This window comes from Coturnix japonica, chromosome 2 (genome assembly GCF_054131305.1).
Source record: "Coturnix japonica strain WE chromosome 2, WE-NBRP24, whole genome shotgun sequence".
Taxonomy (NCBI): domain Eukaryota; kingdom Metazoa; phylum Chordata; class Aves; order Galliformes; family Phasianidae; genus Coturnix; species Coturnix japonica.
In genome coordinates, this window is record NC_140664.1 from 76,139,135 (window position 1) to 76,155,821 (window position 16,687).

Below are 16,687 nucleotides of genomic sequence, written 5' to 3' on the forward strand. Positions count from 1 at the left end.
GTAAATGATCGTCACACCACTCCTGTATCTGTGGCATGGAGAGTTTGGTGTTGAAATTTCAAGTGTTGGTTCTCCTGCTGCCCCTCAGATGCAGGTGTGCTGGCCCTGAGTATGCTTGGGGTTAGAGCTGCTCATTCCCTCAAATGCCTGCAATGCCACATGGGCAATACCAAGGGGTATTCTCATCCATCAGGCTCACTGTTGGGTGGAGGACAATTGCAATGTTTTTCACGTCATTAGTACAAAAAGGAGACTAACTTTTCTTCTGAAATGGAGCAAAGCAAAGCTGTGCAGTTCCATTTCTTGGCTCAGTTTTTATTCCAGGTTGTTCCCCAGCAGCCCGACCCCCTGGGTAGTGTCTTTCCGGCACCGCTGCAGGGCTGCACAGAAACAGGACGCAGCTGTTACAAGAGCTGGCGGTAGGCAGGCAGCACGGGCAAAGCTTGGTCGTGCAAATTCGTGCTGGTTTCCCACTGAAAACATGGGGTGATTTCTTATCAGACCATCTGTCTGCACGAGGCACCTCTGAACAGAGGCTCTTCTTCCTTTTGGAAAGGAGACATCCTTTTTCCCTTTCTGCTGGGATTGTTTGGAGGTCGGTTGCGAAAGCCAAGTGCAAATGAAATCAGAATGGAAAGCAGATAAAAGGCAATGAGGGAGAAAACAGAAAGGAGAATCAGTTTCTCAGTTTTGCCAGTCCAGGCCTAGATTGAGACATTAGTTGGAAATATCTTTCATAAAACCTCAAAGAACGTAAGCGCTATAAAAAACATCATGGCAAGGAAATGTCATTTCCCACATGTTTTTTGTTTTTTTTTTTCCCCGGAGGTGAGAGCTGCACAAGGTATATTATAGGCTGTAATATCTCAGTGGATGAATATACAGCTCCTTACTGACTCTTCCCTCTAGCTTTAGTTAAATAGTCACACGGCATCTGCCTGAGGAACAATGAGAGACTTCAGTGTCATGCTTTTCACTAATTAGCTCCAAAGTTCTTACTGGTGACTGAGCACTTTTCTGTTAATACCCAGTGCAGAAAGACAGTTCATCTGTCCTTCAAGAAAAAGTAGAGGGGAAAAAAAAGTATGACTCTTTGCCACCCGTCTGAAGAAGATGTTTCTCCTTCTTGACAACTTGTTTGCATTTTCTCATTAAAAGCCTGTCACCAGTTGTGCCAAATAAAACCACGACTCCAAGAGTTGGGGTTGATATGGAAATCTCCATCCAGCCCTCCACATACCTGGGTGCAGCCCTGCCAGATGCTCTCTGGGAGTGGAGTGCGTGCCCTCAAATCCTGTTGGCTTTAAGAGCTGCACAATGGGAACTGTCTGCCTGGGAGATTTTGCAATAAGCAACCCAGAGTTTAGATGTAGATTGAGCGGCAAACTACAGAGTCGGGCTGAATTTTTTTGTTGGGGAGTTGACTGCAACTTCACTTCTGTTGTCAGCACAAATACCATAAAAGGGTGAATCAACAGCAAGGGGAATCTGAGCTTCAGAAGAGACAAGCTCCAGTATCAGCTGAAGTGAGAACAGACTGCAAGATCTTTGTACCTTTGGAAATATCACCTCCCTATCTAGAGTTTTAAACCAGCTGCTTGGCTGTGATTTTATGCCGATCTTGGTCTTAGGGAACCAGTCAGTACAGCTTAATGGGGCCAGAATCTGCAATAGCAGGAGACTGGAGGGTAGCTGTGTGTGGGTTCATAAGCATATACAAATCCTGCTGTTGCCAAGAGTGGCACCCAAGACTCTTATGATCTGCAGGGGCTCTGGATAATATTGTCAGAGAAGAGCTTCCTGTGTGCAGGAGTTTGTTGAATCTAATGTGGGTGGTTTTCCCAGCTGATGTACAGTGACCATGTGGTAACTATCACCTACCCCTTCAGTGACTCCAGAACAAAGCTGACAATGACTGACTACAGATATAACCCACTGGAGAAAAGAAACACTGCCCCACACATCCTTTTAGAACAAAAGGAGGAAAACTAGCACTGTCAGATACACAATCAAATATATGGCTTATAATATGTATATACCATAGTATATAATATATATCTGCTGTCATATATAATGCTGCTAATATAAATATATTACTCCATGGAACTCCAGATACCATTAGAGAGATTAATCTGTGCTGTTAAAACTGAGGAAATAAACGACAAGTTGTAATATAATGACCTGGTAAATAGTAAGTATCGTTCCTCAGAGAGGTCACGAAAGTAATTGCTCATTCATGCCTTTTTCTAATCCATTTATGCAGATTTGACAGTGATCTGTAAACAATACATCTCTCTACAAAGTTGGGTAAACAGATATGAAAGCCAGGAGAGATTATTATGATAATCTTGTCTAACCTGAATATGGAAAGCTGTAGGATTTCCTCCAGCCATTCCCACACCGAGTTCTTTGTGCAATTGTTTCTTAGAAAGACTTCATTTTATTCACTGGGCAGCCTTTTGCACGTTTTAAGTCTCTCTCTCCTTTGTATTGTTTCACTCATTAAGCAAAACAGTGCTGTTAGAATCCTGGTGTTCTTGTTTTCTGGCACTCAATGCCACAGAGTGCAATGTCCCATGCCAGTCATCTTTCTGGTGAAAAACATTTTAAGAAAGATAAACTCCAATTGCAATCAGTTATCAGAGCAAAATAATTGCTTGGCCTATTTTGCATTCTCTCTTCCTTCTCCTACACCCTCATATGGCATTTGCCTTTTTACAGCAGCGTAACAGTGTTGACTCGTGTCTAGCCTGTGATTCACTCTATGTTTTTTTCTATGAAACTGCAATCCTGTTTACTTTTCCCCTTCCTGTATCCAGGGAACTGGTGACTCCATGTCTGATTTTCTACACTTGCACCTTTTGAATATCATCTTTTCTGTTGCATTTTCTTGTCCTTAAAAAACTCTCCAGTTTGTCAAAATCACCCTGAATTCTAATTCTGTTCTCTAACACACCTTTAGCTGTTGTCTTCTTCCTGTCCTCTTTACATCCACATTCCATATATTGTCAGATAATTAGTAAGCAGTGAGTAGTGTCAGATTCAGGACAGAACCTTAAAGAACTTTTCTCAATGTATTTTTATGATTTGATATTGGGCCATTTTGCTATCACATCACCAGTCATTCTTCTAATCCTATGGGATTTTCACTATGAACCATATTGCCTTTGCTTATTCTTGAGGAACATTGCCAAAAGCTTTTCTAAAATGAAGATGCATGAAGTTTTACTACTTCTATCCTTTGTGCAATAGCTACCTTACTATAAAATGAGATCAGATTGATTTAACAGAATCCATTCTTGACAGATTCATGTTGGTTGTTACATATTTTCTTTGAACGCTTACAGAGGTTTTGCTTGATCATTTACACAAAATGAAGCTACCTGATCTGTAAATTACCATCTCTTTTTTTTCTGTGGGTACTTAATTTCAACTGATTGAAATCAAGAGGGTTGCTTCCATGCCTATGATAGGTGCCTTCTGAACCAGAGATCATAGATCTGAACCAGCAGCAGTTCCAACCTTGTTCACTGGAACCAATCTATGATCCTTGCACAAACTTTCTTCACCTCACTGCTTCTGCTTCTCTTCATTTTCTTGATCTGTCAATGGAACATATCTACAGATGTTGGCTTCTAGCGGTTCTCACCGATTTTGCAAAAACTTCATAGAGATGTTTCAAAGCCGAAGCAGACTTCCTGTGTTGCGCTATGCACCCAAGTCTATCTGCTTTCTGCTTCCTCCTGAACTGAAAATCACCCAGATGTATGTTGTGAAACCAACATCTCGGAAGTGGTCTACCTAAAATTTACACCTTGATTTCTTCCTTTTTTTTTTTTTCCTATGTATAGATACAGAAATAAGTTCTCCGACCTCGGCAGCCTTTTGACCATTATCTAGGAGTTTAAGCCAAAAACTCTCATTATGATGTGAAATGTATTAATCTTAGCTGAAAGGCAAGAGAGAACAAAACAACGTACTGATCAGTGTTTGCCCCCAGATGATTTCTGGTATGCTTTAAGAGAAACAACATATAAATTAATGCACACGATATTTGGAGTTTTCTTCCAGAACACGTACAGTCAGTTTTTCCACATCAAAAAAAAATACAGTCTTCTGCACTTTCAACAATTTCCAGCAGTACACAAAATTCTCTCACTGTTTTACTTTCTTGGCTAACACTACCCTAATTCTTGCCTTTCAAGGCTTGTCCAAGGAATCTGTGCACTACTGACCCAGAGGCATTGTTTCTCTAAACAGCACCAATGAAACAAATTATTAATCTACTCTCTGCAGCTAAAAATACCAAATGCCGCATACTACAGCTCTGTCACGGGTGTCACGACTACATTGCATCAGTTTTAATGGTTTTTGGAACTGACCTTCATTTACTGTGTGTATTGTAAAATGGTAGATGCAAGAAAAAGAAGACCAAAACCTTAAACAGTTTAAAATTATGCCACGTCTCTATTTCAAAGTTAAAATATATAATTCAAAAAACTTTTTGCATTTTTTTCCCCTGGAAATGCAGGATAAATTCTGTTCCTCTTTTTCACAAGAGCGAACTGTGGTGCGACTGCCATCACTCCCCTGCTTTCAGGAACAAGCAGGGAAAAGCTGTTAATTAGATATTTTTGGTGGCTTCTGAGATCATGTTGAATGAAGGCAGATGGCTCTCTTGTCCTGCTGCCTGCCCACCCAAGTTTCCCCCACAGGCTCTCGTAGCAGTCAGCACGTCCTGATGTGCCCTAGTGAAAGTCAGCAGGAGTAGCAGAGGCCTCATATTTAATAGCCGAGTTGATTTTGATGAAACCCAGTGAGAAACGCTTGTTTCCCATACTTGCCCCATTCACAAGCTCTTGTGACACGTCTCTAGAGGGAGGATATGTTGAGCAGCCTAAGATCAGCTTGGGTTTTGTCATTACTACTGCATGCTAGCCAGAGTGCCTATTGATTTGTAATTTAATGTGCATGTGCGTTGTCTTGCAGGAACATGGCTTTATTTTGCAAGCACTTAGGAGCCAGATCAATTTTGTCCAGCGTGTAGTATAATGGGGACTATTTTTTGACAGCTGATACAAATCAATAAAAAAACAAAGGCTGATTACACAATAGGCATATCACAAACACACACACTTTTCAAAACCACATTTATTGTAAAGGAAACGATATGGGTTTATTTTGTTTTTTTTGGTATGTATTTAATGACATAAACAAACATTTCATCTATTTCAAAACCCCTTCTTGGCTGTATTTTTCTTCTTCCTAAACTTCCTTATCTTTCTTCTCTTTTCTTCCCCCCACCCTCCTGAGCTCTCAATGTTCCATGGTTAAAAAAAGGAAGGGAAAAAGAAATAAGAGATTTCACTTTACATCAGTTAGATACAATCATGAAGTTTCTTCTAGGGACAAATAAATGGTTAGCATTAAAATGTGGATTTTGATCGGTGCCCTAAATGTGTGATGAAAGGTACCAGATCCGACAGCTTAAATAGAAAACCATTAAATACATGACAATATTTGATTTTAATGAACCACAGTTCTAGTTTTTAATGTTTCTTATTGCCACTTATTCTTAGATTCAGAAGACTATCTGAAGTAAATGCACATGAGAGAGGTGTTTAGCTTTGCCTTCAGATCTACAGCGATTTCCACAGAAATTTCTGAAAAGAATACTAGGTAGTGTTTAAAAACATAGTGGCTTAAATTTATATTGTTAAATCTGTATTTAGTCCTGAAATGTGCTGAGGACTCTGGCTGTGATCCAAGAGAGCACTTACGCTTTCCCATTAACTTTAAAACACGTTCAAGTTTATTATTCACTTTACCAAAGGAACTGAACTCTAATACTTAAACTAAGCATGCACTTCAGTGATCTGGTGGGCTGAACCTTATTTAACCCTCTACGCCCATTTTGCCCACTATTCAGACCCTGATTCACTTTATTCACAGTGGTGCTGGTGATACTTGTGAAACTACTGGGTTACAGATTTCAAGGCTGTTTTATCAAAAGGTCCAAGTGCCTACCAGACACACTTTAAGAACCTACTCAGATGCACATTTCAAAGCATAGATAATAGTCAATGTCTGAATGTTGTTACAACTAATATATTTATCTTCTGCTTGTTATTATAATTATATTTTGCACATCCAAATCCAACATTTGAGCAATATTTATCTGCTTCTGAAAGCTCTATGAAAGTTCCATTGCAGTGGATGAGAGTTGCTTTTCTGTACGTGGGAGGAATAGGACAATAAGTAGCAGACCCTGTAGCAAAGAATACTCAAGTCAGACATTAGGAAGAATAATAACAGTAGGAGCAATGTTGTACTTGGATGGATTGTTTAGGAAATAAACTGAATCTCCTTCATTGGAAGCCTCCAGGAACTATCTAAATAAGCATCTACCAGAAATGATGCTATTCCTGGTACTACAGTCATCCTTCTTTACATAGCCAGTATGCACTAGGCAAATTCAAAAGATGCCTTAGTGCCCCTGTGCAACTATTAATTGTAGTGAGACTCATACCAAGTGCTTACTGTCTACTGCCTAACCTTTTATGTTGATATCTTTGTATTTTCTTACATAGGAACCATGTCATGATTTAGTTATGAGCGAACAGCTGTACTAGACAAATTTACAAGAAAAAATGTATTTATTTTTGCAAGTGTTTCTAGCAACAGAAAAAGGTGGCACGTGAAAACAGTGGCTAGAAACATTTCCATTAGAGCAATTTCTCAAAGCTATCAGCTGCAGTTAAAGCCAACATCAGTCAGAATTTAACAGACATTTTGGCATTTTTTTAAGGGACACTTGTAGAAACAAATAAAAAAAAAAATAAATTAAAAGGTTAGAAAGAAAAGCCAAGACTGGAAAGAAGGGTTAGTACAGTGGTGATCGTTTGTGAATGTGATAGTCAGTAGCTTGTTACTTTTCAGGTCTGTAAGAGTCCTTGCAGCAAATCTGCCAGCTCTCTCCAGTTCATAACCACCATGCCCCAACATCCCCCAAAGCTGCCTCTACTATCTCTCAAAGAACGAGCCTAGATCTTCTAAATCTTCTAAAACAAGTGATGCTCTGGTGATCATACAACATACATTTACTTTGTGGACAACAAATGCACTTTTAAAAGTGACCATTGTGCCTGCCATGCATTCTCGGCCATCCCACGCAATGCCTTCATTCAGCTAATGCCAAAGTGATAGGATAGCTGCATCTTCAACAAGAGGCAGAAACCCTCAGCAGGGAGAGGGATGGGGGGAGCGCTCATATTCTATTGAAACCCCCTTTTTGATCACTGCTCACATTTGCAAGGCATAATTAGCCAGGTGTAAATATACAGTTAGTAGCAATACACATTTGCACATGCCAAACACATTTGGATAGGTTGCTGCTCTACGCATAGCTTGGGGCATTTTATTTTTTGTTAATTGCCAAAATCGACCTTTTCTCTGGGAAATGTGCAGGGAGGAAGTTTGGAAATAATGCTGTAATGAGCTGGAGAGGGTCACTTATTTTGGTGTTTTACTCAATTACAAGAAAATGTTTAGTGATTGCTTGGATAAAAAATCTCCCAGTTTCAGTGGCAGATGAATCTCCAAAGTGGTATCCTGCAAACTCAGAAAGAGGTACAGGCATTTCCTTTGTTTTAAGTTTTATTTCCTCTTGGCCTCCAGTTTCATCTCCATTATAAAATATCCATAAATTCAAATAATCTGGCAGTCTTAAAGCTACGTGCCTTCAGGTAAGAACTAAGCCTACCTTCAGTTTGTTCTTCTTCCAAATAATTTCTGGGATACAAATCAGTATCCTAATGGCAAATTTATCACGACAAATTTCTGTACGCCTGCATTCCAGGAATCGAAGTATGATTCTCAAAAATGACAATAGTTCTAGCTAGAATATTGAAGGGATAAAACCAAACACAGTGTTCATTAATGTTAACATGCTTGCACCAGTCTTTATGGTTTTTTTTAATCCTTCTCCAAACAGACAAACAAACAAACATATATATATTTTTAAAAAGCAATAAAGCAAATTAATGATGTAGGTCTGCAATTTTGAGGAGGGATTCGGAAAAAGATTTGTACCCAATTGTGTTCACCTATGAGCACAAGGCAGGGATGATGAAGTGACCCCAGCTGTTGTAAGACTGTGTTCCTGCAGGAATGTGAGGAGACACAGGGCTAGGGCCAACCTTAGATGCCAGCAGAGATGGAATTTGCCTAGAGAGAGCAGGGGGGCTTCTTCTCCCCCACCCTTCACACACATCATGTAGGGATTGAACTCTGCAAGACTTGCAAAGAATACACGTTATATTATCTTTTCATTTCCACAGCATCTGTGCATTTAAACTTTCATGACTCACTGTGTCTGCGTGTGATCGTCTTGTACATGTATTTAAGTTGCTGCTCTTACCTCTGATCTTGAGAGACAAAAGCAACACTGAATTCTTTTTCCATTATATGTTTTTACAAAAGAACTACTGTAAAAATTAATCAAAGGTATGCTGGTTTTTATTGTTATTTTTTTAATTTTGGGGGCGGGGGGGTGTTGCTTTTCCTCATATTGCAGTGATTTTGAAATTGAAACGTTGCACTGCTGAGAAAGTGCCATGAAAATATAACCCACTACATTCCATGAAAATAAATAAGCAAGGCCACCCAAATTTTCAATTAGTGCTAGTGCAGTATGCAGGAAATGGCTCGGGAACCGTCAAAGGCAGCCTTAGGCTGGGTCGTGGATACGGAACAGTGACAGGAAGGTTGGAGGCAGGAATACAGGCTCAGTGTGAAGATGGCTCCTCTCCAAGGAAAACGGCATGCTAATAGGTTAATACTGATTTCCTGAAACATACAGCCTGGGTATTACATGCTGGAATTTACATTCTGACAAAGGCAATCGTGGAGCCTCGAGTCTTTGCTTTTTTGGTGATGAAATAACACTAGAAAGTTCAAGCTGCATTATATATTTCATGTTTTAAGCTTATTAAACATTCAAAGTACAAACTGTGCACATATTTTTAAGCCACCTGAAATAGCAACAGCCTCACAAGTTTGGAAAGCTGGTATGAGAAAAATTATGTTCCAACAGGTCAGGTTTGTCTACAGTGATGCCATCAACAGATACTGGCCAGGGTTGAGATAGGCCACTTTCAGAGTAGATCTGCCCCAAATTCAGAAATATTGCCCAGTCAAACAGACGTGCACAAGAACAGAAATAAGACATGTTCTTTTAGCACAGCCTTTGCAGACAAAGAGGTATTTTGAAGATACCTAAGGACTGAGTCAAAAGTTGGACAAAGCGCCTCAGAAACTTTTCCGGCTAAACAGTAGGAGAGCAGAAAACACATCCCTTTGGTCAAGTCAGAGGAAGAGCTACTGTAGATGGCAGAAGAAAATGCACTAAACCTTAATTCTGAAAGCACTTGCACAAAATGAAAGAAAATGAAAAGGAGAAGAAACTGATCAGGAGAGAAAGCCCTGTCTAGCTAAAGTATCCAGCCAACCTTTCTTGACCTGGGAGGTAAGAAGCTGCAGAGCATCCTAATGGAAAGAGATCTGTGGGCCCTTCCTGACAGCAAGATGAATCGGAGCCAGCAGTGTGCCCTGGCAGCCCAGAACGCATCATCTGACAGGGATGCGTTTTGCACCTCTTCTAAAGGAAGTCATTTTAAATAAGCATTGGAAAAAATTTTCATCAGCACAGAATATTTGAAGTTCCAAGTAACTTACCTGCTTTTGAACTTCTTTAGCTTAAAGTCAATAATTGTGTCACTTGCCTGTGAAAGAGCAATTAACAGAGCAAGGAAGGAAGTGGAGGGAATTTGGGGGGCTTTAATTTGTTTTCACACATCATGGTACATTTTTTGGTCATAGGCGATAATTATTTAATCAAATGGAATTTGCCCAGTGGTATTTCACATGACACCACTGCCAATCACTGCAAAGCAAACAAACTCTTCAGATGGTGAAGGGAAAGTTTACTCATCTGTCCTCCGGTGAGCTGCCTGCTGTGAAATCTGAATGGCACATCTGATATTGCTGAAGTGATCCATGGGCAGCTGAGTGGAGCATGCACCAACTCAGGGCAGTGTTTTCCAGTTTAGAGGACTCTGAACAAAAGAACGTGGACATGTGGGTACAGCTGGGTATGCACTCGATCACTGTCCAGAATCAAGATGGCCTTCTGAATCAAGGCCATATCTTTTATGAAAAGGTACTTCTTCTCTGTAGGAACAGGGAGCCTCATTTCCTTTCCACGTGAACACTTGATCCATGATGAATGTTTATAATGTTCCCCTTCACCAAGTTTCTTAACTGCCGAAGAATAAATATTTAAAGAATCACAAATACTCTAATCAAAACCACGTAAGATGCTACAAGAGTGTTCCCTATTGTATGAAAAAACAAAGGAGCTGAAGCTTGCAGAAAACTTCATTTTCCTGGTTTGAAAGCTGATCTACTGTATGATACAGTATGTATTATCTTTGAGCAATATTTTTAAAGCAATGCCTTAAATGCCATTCACTTAATTCTTACCATATTACTATAACAAAACTATGGAAACCCTGCAGAAGACTGATGGAGAAGAGTTTGGGGGTCTCATCTGAGGATGAGGACTGAGTGCTTTGGCTTCTATTCAGTGGAGTCTTGGGGATTAGACCTGTGTTTAAGATTAAGGACATACCTAAGTGCCTCGCTGGATGGCAGCCAGAATGTTCAACATCTCATAGGACTGAGCCCTTTGCTGGCAGGCCGAAAAGACTTTCTGTACTGAACAAATTCTTTAGCTGGAGTTAAAGTTATTGTCAAAATAAAAAGGCACATGTTTCCCCATTGCAGTCTGTAAATAACACCTGTATACTTAACCCCAGAAGCAGTGGGTCACCTAATAGAAACTGCTCACAGATTTTTGAAATATAACTGTGCACACAGAGTTGAGCAACAAGACTCTTACTTTAGTCACAAGTGTTAAAATCCTCACTCAATGGAAGAAAATGGGAGTATTGCCATTTTTCTCCCTTATTACATGACGCAGCCAGGTGTGGCTCCTCCTACCTCTAAGTTTGACTTTAATATTAAATTAAATGGCAATTCCATGTGGCTAGTGATCAAATTATCCAATAATGCCTGCTTAAAGAAAAAGGTGGAAATAATATTATTTTAATGCAACTGATGCTTCCTGAACTTTAATCAAATGGCACAGATGGATGAAATTAGCCAGACACAAAAATACAGAGATTCAAAGGTGATTTGAACACCTTTGCATAGGTAAAATTCTTCCTCAAGTTAAGTCCCCTCCCCTTCTTTCTCTCTCTACAATTGCTTTTAACAAATACAATGGAAATAAAGCTTTCCTGCTTTAGAAGGTAAGAGCATCTATAGGAAAACAGAATCACGGTAACTCTTGACTCCCACAGATCAAAGATTGTTTCCTCATTTCCTCTCTGCTGGCATGTACTGGTATGGGAAAACGCCCTGGGGTATGATCACAGTGAATGGTGAGAGAGCTGCCCCTCTGGGCTTTCCAGAGGCATTTCTGGACTCCCATCACCACCTGTCTGCTTCAGCAGCAGCCACACGGTAGATACACAGACAGCACCTGACCACCACGGCTGCAGCTTTCTGGACTTTGGCCCCATCCACAAGCCTGAACTGCAATTGCAGCCATGTGCCAGACCACCTGCAGGCCAGCACCAATTTCTGCAGAAGCAGAACGTGATGAGAGCAATTTGCACCTTGCATGTTCTGTATGTTTGTAATTAGTAATGAATTAATGCAGAACATTCCTTTGTGAGTCTCTTTCACCAGCAACAGACATGTCCATGTATTTGTGCCAAGGGGGAGAGAAATACATTGTTGGCATCAGCATTTTCTGTTTTCGTATCTCCTTGAGCCTCTGGGTTTAAGTGTTATGCATGAGTGAAAACTGGCTCTTATATTATCATTAATTTTCACTTTAGCTACCGAGAAAAAAAGTAGTCTTTTTCTACAGTAAACAGCTACAGATGCCAATTCAAATCTGGAAAGGGAAAAACTAGTAGAAGGAGGTGAAGAACTAGATGCACACAGGCCTTGCTGATGGAACTGTTAACAAAAGCACAGCCCCACAGCAGAATTACATTCCTATCTGCTCTGTAATATATAAATATACATTCATCCTCTCTCAAGATACAACAGTAAAACAAACAAGAACAACAAAAAAAAAAAAGATGAAAAATTAGCTGAACTGAAAAGTAAGCATGGTGACAGTGAAGGGATCAGATGTGCAAACTTGCAAACGTTCTACGACTTCCTATGCACAAGACTACTGCTGTTTTGATTTTATGTTAAGTGGGTCTGCATACGAGCTTTACCTCTACTAATTTTCTGGTTGTCAAAAACCACCAGAGGGAGCCCTCCACCTCTCATAAGAAAAGCACGCTGGGGTTGACAGTGAAAAAATGAAATAGAAACTAAGCTGCCCTCGAGTTTCAAAGAAGTACGGTAATTTCTGATTCACTAAGATCCACTTAGATGCAAAAGCTCTGGACAGGGACATTTGGTATGCATAAACCAGCTAAAAAGAGGAAGAGAGAGAAGGGATGCCACCTTTGGTACTTTGCTGCTGTTTTCCTTCAGTTTGTTCAGTTTCCCGTAATTCAGCTGATGTTGAGTTAGTGCTAGGAAGTTACGCTCAAGCAAACTGAGGAAAATAAAGCTGTGTGCAATTACTTGGGGCACTTTTTATATAAAAGCATAGAACTGTTTAAAATACCCTTTTAAATTGTGATTATGATGATGATTAATGCAACTCACAATAATTCTAGTATGCCAGAAGATAAATTTTAAAGGTTCAGGTGAAATAATGCATAAATAATGCACCCAAATATCATACAATATATGTCGCTTAGGAACATGCTTTCCAGCCCTCTGTAAGGCTATCAAGTTCATGAAAATTCTGTTAGTTACAGCATGGCATCAGAACTGCCTCCCACTGTCAGTGGGGTCTAGTTCCTTGTAAGGACAGGGACTCAACTGGGGTAATCACTGGGTGTTTGTTTGCAAGAAAGCATAGGTAGCACCATGTCATGAAACAACAAGGTGACCCTAAAGGTGTCTACACTGTAAATATTAGTGATTGCGGTGACTATCTTAAGGAAGTACTTCCAAATATGCCAAGGTATACTCTGTGGTTTGCTACCAGTTTGGCTATCAGTTGGTCACTGGTTGATGTAACTAAATGCTACCTTGACTAAAATGTGAAATAAGCATGGAACTGTGAGGTGGTCCAAATGGACTTAGCAGACAAGATGATCAGAAAATGATTCCTTCCCTGATGCAAAAGTTATCCCAGATGCTCAGCAGGGCTCTGACTAAAACAAAAGTAGATTCTGGGAAAAGCTCAATAGGCTTGACATGATGATGCAGCATACACTATGCTTTATTATTATTATTATTATTATTATTATTATTATTATTATTATTATTATTATTATTATTATTATTATTATTTTGCTATCGCCTAAGTCAATGGCTTCAAGATCCAAGCCCTAGTTTCACAGGAGGAAATGAAAAGCTTCAAGTGCAGAAAAAACTGAGAGGAAGGTGAAGCAGATCCTGACACAAACCCTTTCTTTGAATTGAGATTAAATAAGCTCCAAGTTTCTATGGTCAGGAATTGAATCTTAACTCTAACTAACTCCTGGGGAAGGCTCTGTAACACGCTGCTCTTTTTTTCTGGGCACAGAATAAAAGACATCTTGCATACATCTTTCCCTTGATGAATAGTCACAGGCTTTAATTACAACATTTTTCAAATCAAGCTTCAACTAATAACTGGCTAAGGCTGTCTGTAAGACGATGTGGGCCTTTGTGACACTTTATTTCTGGAGGTGCACACAGAAAGTAATTACCTATGGCTTTTGCAGATGTAATTGCAGAGCATTATTTTCAGCTTTTGCAACAAACTTTTCCCATTTGTTTTAATTCCACTCTTGTGACCTCAGCAATAAAGGAAATCATTCTTTCCCAGTTCTGGCTCTGTAGTTCTCTGGGGAAGAAGATGCTTTAAACAATGCCTGAAGTGCTTAACTAATATGCAGTTTTGTTTACATACACATTACAAATGGACTAGTCAATGCCACAGAGCGAAAGCCAGTAAAATGGTTTGGCAATTCTTTTGCAGCACACATCTTGATTATGATAGAGAGGGAGTTCTACAGCACTACGGATCTCAGCACAAAAAGGATCTAGTTCAACATAAAACTTAAGTATTCTCTTCTGATCTGTCTTACTTGGGCTATAGAACAGCTTGTTAGAAGTAAGTAAATAAAAGGAATTAAAGGTACTGTCATTTTTTCTCTCCTCACTTCCTCTCTAGGAGAGGCAGCACAGAATTGCAGACAGTTTATTACTTGGATCAAATAGAGATCAGCTAATTTAAAATTTAAAAAAAAAAAAAAAAAAAGGTATTATTAGAACATCATAATTAAGAGGGGAAATTGTTTGAAAGCCAGGAAATTCTTCATTTATTTTTCACATTTAGGGCTTCCTCATTAGGAGAGAAGTCTGATTCTTACAGAGGCTGCACAGATTACAAACACTGAGGTACGGAAGAAGATGCAGTGAAAGAACTCAAGCCTTGGTCAGACTTTCCAGATGCATCCCACAGGTGGAGAATGGACACCCTTATGGAGGAGCTCTGTAAGGAGCCAATGCAGAAGTCCCAGAGATTACTCTCATGTCACATCTCTCATAAAATCTAACCTACATTTGCTTTTGTTGTTTTAGACTGATAAAAGATGTGTCTTTGCAAAACATAAAATAAAGACAAAAACTTCTGGTTCCTCTCAGGGCAAGTGTGGGGCCACAGCCGCTGCTCCAGCCCCAGGCTCTTTCCTCACCTCCTTCCCACGGCGCTGCACAGTTGGGGTTCCCTCCTGCTGCCTCCTCAGCTCTGCTCCCTGCCCATCTTTCTTTGAGCTCATGAGTCACTTCCTCTCCTCAGATCCCACCTTTCAAAACTTCCTTTTTCCTCCTCAGGGTATGTCCAGAAGCCTCTTCTGAAAGGCTCCTAGACCTTTCAGATGTCGCTGGGAAGTAGCTTGTTCACATGCCTGGTGAGATCCAGCCAAAGGAAGCTGTCACATACGTGTGCTGCCCACCAGCCTCCTCTCACCCTTCCCTTCACCATGCTGCAGCTGTGGGACAGCGCTAGGGGCTTCTTGCACCCTCCCCTGACCACAGGTGTGGAGTAGGAGGGGGGAAGTGGAAAGGGTATAGAGACTCAACCTGCCCTGGTGCCTTCTTTGCAGTGCTCCCTGCCTTTCATGACAGGGAGAGCTCACCCATTCCTGCCTCTTGCAGGCAACCTGCGCTGGAGGAGATACAAAAAGAGGAGATGGGGTTGTGTTGGGGGCACCTGTCAAGGTCTGAGTGGTGGTGCAGGCACAACTTGTTCTCTGGGAGGTCTCTGTGTTTTATCAGCAAGATAATCACCATGGCCGATGACTTATTCTGCAGGCACGGAGGCCAAATCTGCCTGTACTCAGCAATTTAATGTGAAGCTATTAGTTAACTCTCCTATCTGTCACTGCTTTTTAGAGATCAAGTTGTTGGATCAGTGTGCTTTGAGTTCCCCATCCTTCGAGCTGCTTAGAAGACTGTGTTTTCTGCTATTGGACCTCTGAGACCTTGTGACCCAGCATTTTGCCTACCTGTGAAGCTGTTATCACTTCTTTACAGGGCAACACTGCGTGGGCAGGAAGCACAACATTACCAGGGCCAGATTCTCAGCTGCTTCAAAACAGCATCTGGAAAGTGGGGCTATTCAGATTAATGCTTAGCCAAGAATTCAGCCTGTTGAAGTTATAACAAGAATGTGCTTATGGAAGAGATTGGTCATTTGCTTTACAGCAGGGAGCTGTCATCTTTTGTTCTAACTTCAGGCCACACTAATTAAGCCACTGGGCAGACAACTGCAGTAGTTAAGAAAGGGAATCAGTGTGGTGGCAAAATGTACTGACTGCTTCATTAGTATCTTCCATTCTCAAACATTACAGTATTTTTTCATGGCCAAAGATACTCACGCAAGAGGAAGGGAACAAGGAGAGAACAAACTCTGCATGCAAGTCTACATATATCACTGTGGCTACTGAACTGAATTTCTTTCGATAAGCAGATTACACTCCTTTTCAGCCTGGCATGCCTTGGAATGCACTTGCTCTGATACACTAACATTAGGCCCCATGTTCACTTCCTAAGTTATCAAGAAATACCAGTAGAAAATCAGTGTTTAAAGAGCATCATCTATATCTTCTTCCAAGCATTCCAGTTGCTAATGGGATCTGGAGGGAAGACAAAATGAGATTTATGTCACTTTGCTCTCTGTAGTATGAGAAGGGGTCTGTGCCCCAAAGATTCACTTTCTTAAAGTCCTTCCAAACTAGAGAGGCACTTGCGCAGTACCAGCTTATTTTCCAACCACAGAAATACAGATTAAAGCAACAAATGAACAGTCCCAAACTGTCATGGAGAGCTTGTGATCTTCCACCACTGCTAAAGGGAATGCCCTGGAAATAGGCCACGCTCCCTGCTGTGAATTATCCCCAGAGGAAAAAGAGAGCAGAACCCAAACTACACATAGAGGATGAATTAGTGACACAACATTCTCACCAAGGCCCTGTATGCCAAACCATAGACA